This window comes from Salvelinus namaycush, unplaced genomic scaffold, assembly GCF_016432855.1.
Source record: "Salvelinus namaycush isolate Seneca unplaced genomic scaffold, SaNama_1.0 Scaffold95, whole genome shotgun sequence".
Taxonomy (NCBI): Eukaryota; Metazoa; Chordata; class Actinopteri; order Salmoniformes; family Salmonidae; genus Salvelinus; species Salvelinus namaycush.
Window position 1 is genome coordinate 360,060 of NW_024061697.1, and position 13,072 is coordinate 373,131.

A 13,072-nucleotide genomic window follows, 5' to 3' on the forward strand; every position below is an offset into this window, starting at 1 on the left:
TTACTCCTGTGCTGGTTGGTCACCTCGTTATTCAGTATGTGTTCCTCCTGTGCTGGTTGGTCACCTCGTTATTCAGTATGTGTTACTCCTGTGCTGGTTGGTCACCTCGTTAGTCAGTATGTGTTACTCCTGTGCTGGTTGGTCACCTCGTTAGTCAGTATGTGTTACTCCTGTGCTGGTTGGTCACCTCGTTGGTCACCTCGTTATTCAGTATGTGTTACTCCTGTGCTGGTTGGTCACCTCATTATTCAGTATGTGTTACTCCTGTGCTGGTTGGTCACCTCATTAGTCGGTATGTGTTACTCCTGTGCTGGTTGGTCACCTCGTTAGTCAGTATGTGTTACTCCTGTGCTGGTTGGTCACCTCGTTAGTCAGTATGTGTTACTCCTGTACTGGTTGGTCACCTCATTAGTCGGTATGTGTTACTCCTGTGCTGGTTGGTCACCTCGTTAGTCAGTATGTGTTACTCCTGTGCTGGTTGGTCACCTCATTAGTCGGTATGTGTTACTCCTGTGCTGGTTGGTCACCTCGTTAGTCAGTATGTGTTACTCCTGTGCTGGTTGGTCACCTCGTTAGTCAGTATGTGTTACTCCTGTACTGGTTGGTCACCTCGTTAGTCAGTATGTGTTACTCCTGTGCTGGTTGGTCACCTCGTTAGTCGGTATGTGTTACTCCTGTGCTGGTTGGTCACCTCGTTAGTCGGTATGTGTTACTCCTGTTCTGGTTGGTCACCTCGTTAGTCGGTATGTGTTACTCCTGTGCTGGTTGGCCCCTCTTTAGTCACCTCGTTAGTCAGTATGTGTCACTCCTGTGCTGGTTGGTCACCTCGTTAGTCGGTATGTGTTACTCCTGTACTGGTTGGTCACCTCGTTAGTCGGTATGTGTTACTCTTGTGCTGGTTGGTCACCTCGTTAGTCGGTATGTGTTACTCCTGTGCTGGTTGGTCACCTCGTTAGTCGGTATGTGTTACTCCTGTACTGGTTGGTCAAATCGTTAGTCGGTATGTGTTACTCCTGTACTGGTTGGTCACCTCGTTAGTCAGTATGTGTTACTCCTGTGCTGGTTGGTCACCTCGTTATTCAGTATGTGTTACTCTTGTGCTGGTTGGTCACCTCGTTAGTCAGTATGTGTTACTCCTGTGCTGGTTGGTCACCTCGTTAGTCGGTATGTGTTACTCTTGTGCTGGTTGGTCACCTCGTTAGTCAGTATGTGTTACTCCTGTGCTGGTTGGTCACCTCGTTAGTCAGTATGTGTTACTCCTGTGCTGGTTGGTCACCTCGTTATTCAGTATGTGTTACTCTTGTGCTGGTTGGTCACCTCGTTAGTCAGTATGTGTTACTCCTGTGCTGGTTGGTCACCTCGTTAGTCGGTATGTGTTACTCCTGTGCTGGTTGGTCACCTCGTTAGTCAGTATGTGTTACTCCTGTGCTGGTTGGTCACCTCATTAGTCAGTATGTGTTACTCCTGTGCTGGTTGGTCACCTCGTTAGTCGGTATGTGTTACTCCTGTGCTGGTTGGTCACCTCGTTAGTCAGTATGTGTTACTCCTGTGCTGGTTGGTCACCTCGTTAGTCGGTATGTGTTACACCTGTGCTGGTTGGTCCCCTCGTTAGTCACCTCGTTAGTCAGTATGTGTTACTCCTGCGCTGGTTGGTCCCCTCGTTAGTCACCTCGTTAGTCAGTATGTGTTACTCCTGCGCTGGTTGGTCCCCTCGTTAGTCACCTCGTTAGTCGGTATGTGTTACTCCTGTGCTGGTTGGTCACCTCGTTATTCAGTAGGTGTTACTCCTGTACTGGTTGGTCACCTCGTTAGTCAGTATGTGTTACTCCTGTGCTGGTTGGTCACCTCGTTATTCAGTATGTGTTACTCCTGTGCTGGTTGGTCACCTCGTTAGTCGGTATGTGTTACTCCTGTGCTGGTTGGTCACCTCGTTAGTCAGTATGTGTTACTCCTGTGCTGGTTGGTCACCTCGTTATTCGGTATGTGTTACTCCTGTGCTGGTTGGTCACCTCGTTAGTCGGTATGTGTTACTCCTGTTCTGGTTGGTCACCTCGTTAGTCAGTATGTGTTACTCCTGTGCTGGTTGGTCACCTCGTTAGTCAGTATGTGTTACTCCTGTGCTGGTTGGTCACGTCGTTATTCAGTATGTGTCACTCCTGTGCTGGTTGGTGACCTCGTTAGTCAGTATGTGTTACTCCTGTGCTGGTTGGTCACCTCGTTAGTCGGTATGTGTTACTCCTGTGCTGGTTGGTCACCTCGTTAGTCGGTATGTGTTACTCCTGTGCTGGTTGGTCACCTCGTTAGTCGGTATGTGTTACACCTGTGCTGGTTGGTCCCCTCGTTAGTCACCTCGTTAGTCAGTATGTGTTACTCCTGCGCTGGTTGGTCCCCTCGTTAGTCACCTCGTTAGTCAGTATGTGTTACTCCTGCGCTGGTTGGTCCCCTCGTTAGTCACCTCGTTAGTCGGTATGTGTTACTCCTGTGCTGGTTGGTCACCTCGTTATTCAGTAGGTGTTACTCCTGTACTGGTTGGTCACCTCGTTAGTCAGTATGTGTTACTCCTGTGCTGGTTGGTCACCTCGTTATTCAGTATGTGTTACTCCTGTGCTGGTTGGTCACCTCGTTAGTCGGTATGTGTTACTCCTGTGCTGGTTGGTCACCTCGTTAGTCAGTATGTGTTACTCCTGTGCTGGTTGGTCACCTCGTTAGTCGGTATGTGTTACTCCTGTGCTGGTTGGTCACCTCGTTAGTCGGTATGTGTTACTCCTGTTCTGGTTGGTCACCTCGTTAGTCAGTATGTGTTACTCCTGTGCTGGTTGGTCACCTCGTTAGTCAGTATGTGTTACTCCTGTGCTGGTTGGTCACGTCGTTATTCAGTATGTGTCACTCCTGTGCTGGTTGGTGACCTCGTTAGTCAGTATGTGTTACTCCTGTGCTGGTTGGTCACCTCGTTAGTTGGTATGTGTTACTCCTGTGCTGGTTGGTCACCTCGTTAGTCGGTATGTGTTACTCCTGTGCTGGTTGGTCACCTCGTTAGTCGGTATGTGTTACACCTGTGCTGGTTGGTCACCTCGTTAGTCGGTATGTGTTACTCTTGTGCTGGTTGGTCACCTCGTTAGTCAGTATGTGTTACTGACTAATGAGATGTGAAAGGTTAACTCCTCTAGTTGTCTTGATAGATGTGGAGGGTTAACTCCTCTAGTTGTCTTGATAGATGTGGAGGGTTAACTCCTTTAGTTGTCTTGATAGATGTGGAGGGTTAACTCCTCTAGTTGTCTTGATAGATGTGGAGGGTTAACTCCTCTAGTTGTCTTGATAGATGTGGAGGGTTAACTCCTCTAGTTGTCTTGATAGATGTGGAGGGTTAACTCCTCTAGTTGTCTTGATAGATGTGGAGGGTTAACTCCTTTAGTTGTCTTGATAGATGTGGAGGGTTAACTCCTCTAGTTGTCTTGATAGATGTGGAGGGTTAACTCCTTTAGTTGTCTTGATAGATGTGGAGGGTTAACTCCTCTAGTTGTCTTGATAGATGTGGAGGGTTAACTCCTCTAGTTGTCTTGATAGATGTGAAAGGTTAACTCCTCTAGTTGTCTTGATAGATGTGGAGGGTTAACTCCTCTAGTTGTCTTGATAGATGTGGAGGGTTAACTCCTCTAGTTGTCTTGATAGATGTGGAGGGTTAACTCCTCTAGTTGTCTTGATAGATGTGAAAGGTTAACTCCTCTAGTTGTCTTGATAGATGTGAAAGGTTAACTCCTCTAGTTGTCTTGATAGATGTGGAGGGTTAACTCCTCTAGTTGTCTTGATAGATGTGGAGGGTTAACTCCTTTAGTTGTCTTGATAGATGTGGAGGGTTAACTCCTCTAGTTGTCTTGATAGATGTGGAGGGTTAACTCCTCTAGTTGTCTTGATAGATGTGGAGGGTTAACTCCTCTAGTTGTCTTGATAGATGTGGAGGGTTAACTCCTCTAGTTGTCTTGATAGATGTGGAGGGTTAACTCCTCTAGTTGTCTTGATAGATGTGGAGGGTTAACTCCTCTAGTTGTCTTGATAGATGTGGAGGGTTAACTCCTCTAGTTGTCTTGATAGATGTGGAGGGTTAACTCCTTTAGTTGTCTCTCCCTATTTTCATTTCTAGACAAACATTCCTTTATCTGGTCTTCCCTGTTTTCATTTTCCTCCATTTTGGTTTGCTTCCTGTCTCTAAGTTTGGTGTGGGTTTCTCTAGTGTTTGCTTCCTGTCTCTAAGTTTGGTGTGGGTTTCTCTAGTGTTTGCTTCCTGTCTCTAAGTTTGGTGTGGGTTTCTCTAGTGTTTGCTTCTTAGTGGGCGATCATGATGGGTGTCTTTTAGGTTCCAGTTGTTGTTACTAGTCAACTTTCAGTGGTATCCTTGCTGGGGAACGTATCCGTATTCTCCAATAGAATACCTTTGTGGGTTGTGCTGTGAGTAGAGGAACCTCTGTGTGTTTCCCTGTGTGTTTCCCTGTGTGTTTCCCTGTGTGCTTCCCTGTGTGTTTCCCTGTGCGTTTCCCTATCTGTTTCCGTGTGTTTCCGTGTGTTTCCCTGTCTGTTTCCCTGTGTGTTTCCCTGTGTGTTTCCCTGTGTGTTTCCCTGTCTGTTTCCCTGTGTGTTTCCCTGTGTGTTTCCCTGTCTGTTTCCCTGTGTGTTTCCCTGTGTGTTTCCCTGTCTGTTTCCCTGTCTGTTTCCCTGTGTGTTTCCCTGTGTGTTTCCCTGTGTGTTTCCCTGTGTGTTTCCCTGTGTGTTTCCCTGTGTGTTTCCCTGTCTGTTTCCCTGTGTGTTTCCCTGTCTGTTTCCCTGTCTGTTTCCCTGTGTGTTTCCCTGTCTGTTTCCCTGTCTGTTTCTCTGTGTGTTTCCCTGTCTGTTTCCCTGTGTGTTTCCCTGTGTGTTTCCCTGTCTGTTTTCCTGTATGTTTCCCTGTCCGTTTCCTTGTGTGTTTCCCTGTGTGCTTCCCTGTGTGTTTCCCTGTCTGTTTCCATGTCTGTTTCCCTGTCTGTTTCCCTGTGTGTTTCCCTGTGTGTTTCCCTGTCTGTTTCCCTGTCTGTTTCCCTGTCTGTTTCCCTGTGTGTTTCCCTGTGTGCTTCCCTGTGTGTTTCCCTGTGTGCTTCCCTGTGTGTTTCCCTGTCTGTTTCCCTGTCTGTTTCCCTGTGTGTTTCCCTGTGTGTTCCCCTGTGTGTTTTTGGAGGGTTTTGCCTGTTCGTTTTCCCTGTCTGTTTCCCTGTGTGTTTCCCTGTCTGTTTCCCTGTGTGTTTCCCTGTGTGTTTTCGGAGTGTTTTGCCTGTTTGTTTTGCCTGTGTGTTTTGCCTGTGTGTTTTGCCTGTGTTCCCCCTCTCTATACAAGTGGCCCCGGACTACTTTAGCTGGTCGCCAGGCAACGGACACGCCGGTCTGTCTCTCGTCCATTCAGAGAGAGAGAAACAGGAGACTGAGTACTGAGCCTCTTCTGGAAGAGCCTGCTGCCCGCTGCCTACCTGACCAACTTACCAATGAACACCCATCCACCCACAGCATAGAGTAGTGTCTCTCTCTCTCTCTCTCTCTCTCTCTCTCTGCCTTGTGCTCTGACTGCTTTACCAATGAACATCTACTGCATTCTCTGCTTTTGGCTGTGTCTGGCTGGCTGCCAGTGTCACGCATAACTGTTTGTGACACCCATTTCCCCTGGCCAGGGAGGAAGAATGGAGAATGGCTGGATGGTGTTGGGAGGAAGACTAGGATGGAAGGGTGAAGGTTGGGTTGTATCTCCTGTTCTCCCACAGCGTTTCATCCAAACCTGAACCAATGGGATTATTGAAAGGGGAAAATACACTTTATTAGAATGAGAATAAAGTGAAACATGGAATAAATTAAAAAACCCTTATTTAATTTGGGAATACAATGAATAATGAGTTTGGTTATTTTCTCTTTTAAGAGCAAGATGGAGACGCAGAGAGATACGTGTCGTGCAATAGACATCTCAGGGAAATGTAATGATGGTAGAAAATGACCGAAATAAAGGACTAACCCTTTGCTTTAGCCATGGTCTACTGCAGTGAACTAATGAGAACACTGTGGTTTCCCCCCCCCCCCCCTTCTCTACTTCTTGCGACCTAGGGTGTATCCCAAACGGCACCCTATTCCCTACATAAGTGCACTACTTTGACAAGGGCCCTAGTGCGATATATAGGGAATAGGGTGCTAAGTAGTGCACTACATAGGGAATAGGATTCCATTTGGGATTCATACCTAGCCTGATCTTACTCATAGCCTGTTTATGTCCTGTCAGTGCTCTCTCGTCATGTCTCATGAGCAACGAATGACACGATACTTTGGTAAAATGTGTACGCATCTAGACAGCCGCAGAGTAAATATCGGAATGGAGAAGCGAAGGGGCAAATCAGGATACTTGTCCCAAACTTCTCTCCATCTAAGTGTGATCTAGATCATAGGCCTTCTGAACAGAGTTACTTTTCCATATCTCATCTACAGTATGTGTCTATATTTTACAGGACAACTCTAGTGGATTACGAAGTATTTTCCGTCATGTTTAAAATGGTAAAATTATGACATGGGGTGTCATTTTATATGCATGGCAATTTCCCACCGTCCACTAGGGAGCAACGCAAGAGATTAATACCGTCTAGTAGGCTCATGACAAAGGTGTCGGGGAAGGGGTCGAGGATGGCCTTAATTAAACTACGAGGATCGCAAGTTCACTCCCAGTGCTAGTGCTAGGTTTCTCTTTGTTTACCCTATCCCAAACCTTAACCACTCTGAATAAATATATGCCTAAGGTTAACCCTAATGCCTGAAATTAACCAAAATCTCGTAATTAATTCCTAAACTTAAAAATATGCCTTAATTAACGGCCAATCACTACATAATCTACACACGGCCCAACACTCCATAATTAAAATGGCTGGGGCCATGCCATATCTCTGTTGCTGCAGTTATGGTTAGCTGTGGTGTTTTCTAATGAGATTGAGTGGATATTGTTTTTTTAAAGTATTTTTTTTGAAATTTGTGTATTCAGAATAATTATCATATTATTATAGAACGTCATCGAGGTTGCTAGGCTTAGATTTTGTGTTAAGCGCTCTACAACAAAGCTTTCTCTGTGTTCAACAAGCTTTCTTTACCTTTAACCTTGTTCTGACTCGATCCTAGGCCCCACGCTCTTCTCAGTTTACATCAACAACATAGCTCAGGCAGTAGAAAGCTCTCATCCATTTATATGCAGATGATACAGTCTTATACTCATCCGGCCCCTCCTCGGATGTTGTGTTAAACGCTCTACAACAAAGCTTTCTTAGTGCCCAACAAACTTTCTCTACCCTTAATCTTGTTCTGAACACCTCCAAAACAAAGGTCTTGTGGTTTGGTAAGAAGAATGCCCCTCTCCCCACCGGTGTGATTACTACCTCTGAGGGTTTAGAGCTTGAGGTAGTTACCTCATACAAGTACTTGGGAGTATGGCTAGACGGTACACTGTCCGTCTCTCAGCACATATCAAAGCTGCAGGCTAAAGTTAAATCTAGACTTGGTTTCCTCTATCGTACTCGCTCCTCTTTCACCCCAGCTGCCAAACTAACCCTGATTCAGATGACCATCCTACCCATGCTAGATTACAGAGACATAATTTATAGATCGGCAGGTAAGGGTGCTCTCGAGTGGCTAGATGTTCTTTACCATTCGGCTATCAGATTTGCCAGCAATGCTCCTTATAGGACACATCACTGCACTCTATACTCCTCTGTAAACTGGTCATCTCTGTATACCCGTCGCAAGACCCACTGGTTGATGCTTATTTATAAAACCCTCTTAGGCCTCATTCTCCCCTATCTGAGATATCTACTGCAGCCCTCATCCTCCACATACAACACCCGTTCTGCCAGTCACTTTCTGTTAAAGATCCCCAAAGCACACACATCCCTGGGTCGCTCCTCTTTTCAGTTCGCTGCAGCTAGCGACTAGAACGAGCTGCAACAAACACTCAAACTGGACAGTTTTATCTCAATCCCTTCATTCAAAGACACAATCATGGACACTCCTACTGACAGTTGTGGCTGCTTCGCGTGATGTATTGTTGTCTCTACCTTCTTGCCCTTTGTGCTGTTGTCTGTGCTCAATAATGTTTTGTACCATGTTTTGTGCTGCTACCATGTTGTGGTGCTGCCATGTTGTGCTGCTGCCATGTTGTGTTGGTACCATGTTGTTGTCATGTTGTGCTGCTACCATGTTGTGTTGCTGCCATGTTGTGCTGCTGCCATGTTGTGCTGCTACCATGTTGTGTTGCTGCCATGTTGTGCTGCTGCCATGTTGTGCTGCTACCATGTTGTGTTGCTACCATGTTGTGTTGCTACCATGTTGTTGTCATGTTGTGCTGCTACCATGTTGTGTTGCTGCCATGTTGTGTTGCTGCCATGTTGTGCTGCTGCCATGTTGTGTTGCTACCATGTTGTGTTGCTACCATGCTGTGTTGTCATGTTGTGCTGCTACCATGTTGTGTTGCTACCATGCTGTGTTGTCATGTGTTGCTGCCTTGCTATGTTGTTGTCTTAGGTCTCTCTCTATGTAGTGTTGTCTCTCTTGTCGTGATGTGTGTTTTGTCCTATATTTAGATGTACTATTCTTTTGATTTTTAAATCTCAGTCCCCGTCCCCGCAGGAGGCCTTTTTCCTTTTTTTAGGCCGTCATTGTAAATAAGAATTTGTTCTTAACTGACTCCATTAATCCATTGAAAGATGAGACGGAGTAAAACTCTCCCTGCCATTTCCATCTGCGTGCGATACGACATCATTGGTGGGATCGTTTCCCACAAATTATGTTTAAAAGCCGAATAGCAAGAAGACCTCAGAGAGATGAAATGATCCTTCTGCAGTGATACGGATGGTGCTATCACCAACGCTTTCCAAACACAGGAGTGCCAACCGGCACCCTGTTCCCTACATATAGGACACCTACAGTATAAAGTAGTGCACTATATAGGGAATAGGGCTCTGGTCTAAAGTAGTGCACTATATAGGGAATAGGGCTCTGGTCTAAAGTAGTGCACTATATAGGGAATAGGGCCCTGGTCTAAAGTAGTGCACTATATAGGGAATAGGGCCCTGGTCTAAAGTAGTGCACTATATAGGGAATAGGGCTCTGGTCTAAAGTAGTGCACTATATAGGGAATAGGGCTCTGGTCTAAAGTAGTGCACTATATAGGGAATAGGGCTCTGGTCTAAAGTAGTGCACTATATAGGGAATAGGGCTCTGGTCTAAAGTAGTGCACTATATAGGGAATAGGGCCCTGGTCTAAAGTAGTGCACTATATAGGGAATAGGGCTCTGGTCTAAAGTAGTGCACTATATAGGGAATAGGGCCCTGGTCTAAAGTAGTGCACTATATAGGGAATAGGGCTCTGGTCTAAAGTAGTGCACTATATAGGGAATAGGGCTCTGGTCTAAAGTAGTGCACTATATAGGGAATAGGGTGCCCTTTGAGACAGAGCTCTGGCTGCGGGTGGTCCCGGCGTGTTGCGGCAGTGCAGAAACAACCAGATGGGCTTTAGAAATGCTACATTTCATTTCGTATCATTAGTAGGTTAGCTCACCCCTCATTGGCTTCCCATCTGCTGCCGTTTCAGCCCTCGGACACGTCCCAAGAGACACCTTATTCCCCCAATAGGGCTCTGGTCTAAAGTAGTGTGCTCCGTATGGAATAGGGTGCAATTTGGGATACGGACCCTAAGCCTACATGCCATCGTAGTGCAGCAGATCACAGCCCACAGCTACTGACAGTATTATCTCCGACCGAGACCCTATCCGAGAGCCAGGGAACCCGAGACCCTATCCGAGAGCCAGGGAACCCGAGACCCTATCCGAGAGCCAGGGAACCCGAGACCCTATCCGAGAGCCAGGGAACCCGAGACCCTATCCGAGAGCCAGGGAACCTAGTACACAAACAGCTTTGCTGAGCCTGCAGGAGCTGTGCTGGTAGGTTATAACACATTATGTTATTATAGATCTATCCCACAAGAGGTTTCTTCTATCTGTGCTTTGAAGATAAGGATTGGTAATACCAGAACGAGCGGTAAACGGTAGAATAAGGCCTCACAAACAAACAAAAAAATGCATTGGTGACTATGAGTGGGACGTAATAAACATCGTTGGCACAATGGTGATTTTTGGTGGAAGGGCAAACGGAATCACCTATTCACCATTTTGGTCTGCGTGGTTTTCGTGCTTTGAAGAATGGACGGCAGAGAGTGGAGAAAACACACACAGCTTCAGCAACACGCTGTGTGTTAAGCTGCTTAATCCCCTTTATACTCGCTGCACTTTTCCATGATTCAAAGTCACTCGTGGCCCAATCTCCCTGTGAGACTCTATTCATTTATTTCAACTTTCGGTTAAAGACTGAATTGAATTTCTGTTATATTTCAGGAGACAGCGGGCTAAACGTCTCTGCCACCCCCAGACTCTTATTGACTGACTCATATTATTGCTGTTTGCCACCAACCACAGCCTGGTTTTCCTCAAGTTAAATGTCTTTACGGTTTCTACCATAACATGTTCACTCTGGGCTGTTGTTTGATTGGCCAGTTTGGAAAGAGTGTTTGGAAAGAGCCGGGGTCAAAGGGGGGAGCCGGGGTCAAAGGAGGGAGCCAGGGTCAAAGGGGGGAGGTGGGGGTAAAGGGGAGAGGCGGGGTCAAAGGTGGGGAGCCGGGGTCAAAGGGGGGTGCTGGGGTCAAACGGGGGAGGTGGGGGTAAAGGGGAGAGGCGGGGTCGAAGGGGGGAGGCGGGGTCAAAGGGGGGTGCTGGGGTCAAACGGGGGAGGTGGGGGTTAAGGGGAGAGGCGGGGTCAAAGGGGGGAGCTGGGGTCAAAGGGGGGAGCCAGGGTCAAAGGGGGGAGGTGGGGGTAAAGGGGGGAGGCGGGGGTAAAGGGGAGAGGCGGGGGTAAAGGGGAGAGGCGGGGTCGAAGGGGGGAGCCGGGGTCGAAGGGGGGAGGCGGGGTCAAAGGGGGGAGCAAGGGTCAAAGGGGGGAGCCAGGGTCAAAGGGGGGAGGTGGGGGTAAAGGGGGGAGGTGAGGATAAAGCGCTAAAAAGGAGAATATGAATATTGATACAACCATTTGGTTCAAATAGGGCATAGTAAGTCCACCATGGCTAGTCCTTAACCTCAGTCCCCATCGGTTTACAAAGGAAGCATTCATTTTAATACCATAAAACGAATAGTAAGTGTGAAAAACATGTTCCAATCACGTTTCAAATGAAGTGGATTAATAGGAGATAATAAGCTTTTTTTGCTAGTGAATTCAAGGATGTGACAATTTTCAGAGATTTCAACAGTCACGCATAGCTAACTAAATGTTGGAGGTTATATCATATTGCGTATCAAACTGTGTCTCTGGCACAATCAATTCGTGTAGAACCCCCCCCCCCCCCCCCCCCCCATCACCCCTCAAGTTGATGAAAAAGCACTAAGCATATAAAACCGTGAGACAAGAGGATGCCCCTGCCTCAAACCCGCAGCGATCTCAGTGGTGGAAATGTTGGACACGGGGAGGGTCGACTTTCAGATGACATTGACGCTATGTAGATGAGAGCGGGGGGGATTTGTGCTCCGTGGAACATCCCTGGCCAAAGTTAGACGGTGCTTCGAGGTGAAGCTGCGTCCCTTTTCGCTGCGTTGTTTCTCCGCTCTGCTTCTGCTCGGATCTCTCCTTCAGCACCACAGAGCTAACGGACAGCACCACTCACCTTTCCCCTCCGGATCCTAGTTTGGGTTTTGCTTCTCTTATCATAAAATGGAAAATCTTTTCTTCGGTCTGCTCCGGGAGAATCTGTAAGGATACAACTTTTAGATGAACGTACGGATAACTATACCATCGCCCCAAATTCTGTCTGGCATAGCAGTTTGATTGTAAGTACTAATTTTACTTATAACAGTGTGGGGAAAACTTCAGCGCAATGATCAGAACATTGAACAGAACCGTGTGGACCCGTTTGGGGATACGGAGTTGCGTCTCGGTGGGGGGGGGGGGGGGGGGGGGGGGTTCAGATCTTGCACACGGAGTAGCCTAGTCTTAGTCTATTCGATTGGATACATCGCAACTGTGGTATTTTACCAAAACAATAGAAAAACAGTGATGAGTCATTTCATCAGGGCAGGTTCCAGGCATAACTGTGATATTTTACCAAAACAATGAATTCCACCAGAAAGCCAGTGATTAGTCCCTTCATCAGGGCAGGTTCCAGGCATAAGCGACACAAGCGGTTGCTTAGGGTCCCCGACCACTAGGGGGGGCCCCGAACCCCCCCATCCTTCCCCAGAAACGTACTATTGAGAGTAAGAATAGTATAATACACCGGGGGGCATTTTTGGAATCTGGTTGTTCAGCAGGTTTTTTCATCTTGTTATGTCAATCAGTACCCCATTTTCCCATTAACTTGTCCACTGATTTGTTGCCGACATTTAGAAAGTTTGCATAGAAAATAGATCTGATACGGTACGTTTCCATTGAATTATCCTTGTGTCGATTAAAACGGCTAGACGTAATGACGTCATACATTTAAATGAAACTTTTCCGCAAAAAAACCCTCCAATGTCGGATAAAAAGGAAGTGGTTTGTATTGTTTCCATGACCCATTTAGGCAAATTGTGCATTAATAAATTGGTGACAGCCTGCATGCCCTCCCACCTATTTGTTTCATGTCTCAAGTGGCCTGCAAAAGCCAGCTTGTATAGAATACAGTAATTGACTAATATTTGCCATATTCTAATAATTCTCATGTGCCGACGTATCGCCATAGGTGAAATTTGCGCTGTTTGACATCTGAAAAACCAGAAAAGCAAGGAGAAGCAATACAGGCATTGTTGACACTGAGGACAATCCTTGTTCTGCAAACAAATATCATTTTTTTTATAGTTGAAAAATTCTTCGGGAATCATAATATATCGCAATAAAGAAAGTTAGACAAAAAAAAAATCAACCCCTGTTGAACGGATAAAAATGTTGTCACCCTTTTAACATTTTTTACCTTCATTTAACTAGGCAAGTCAGTTCAGAACAATTTCTTATTTTCAAT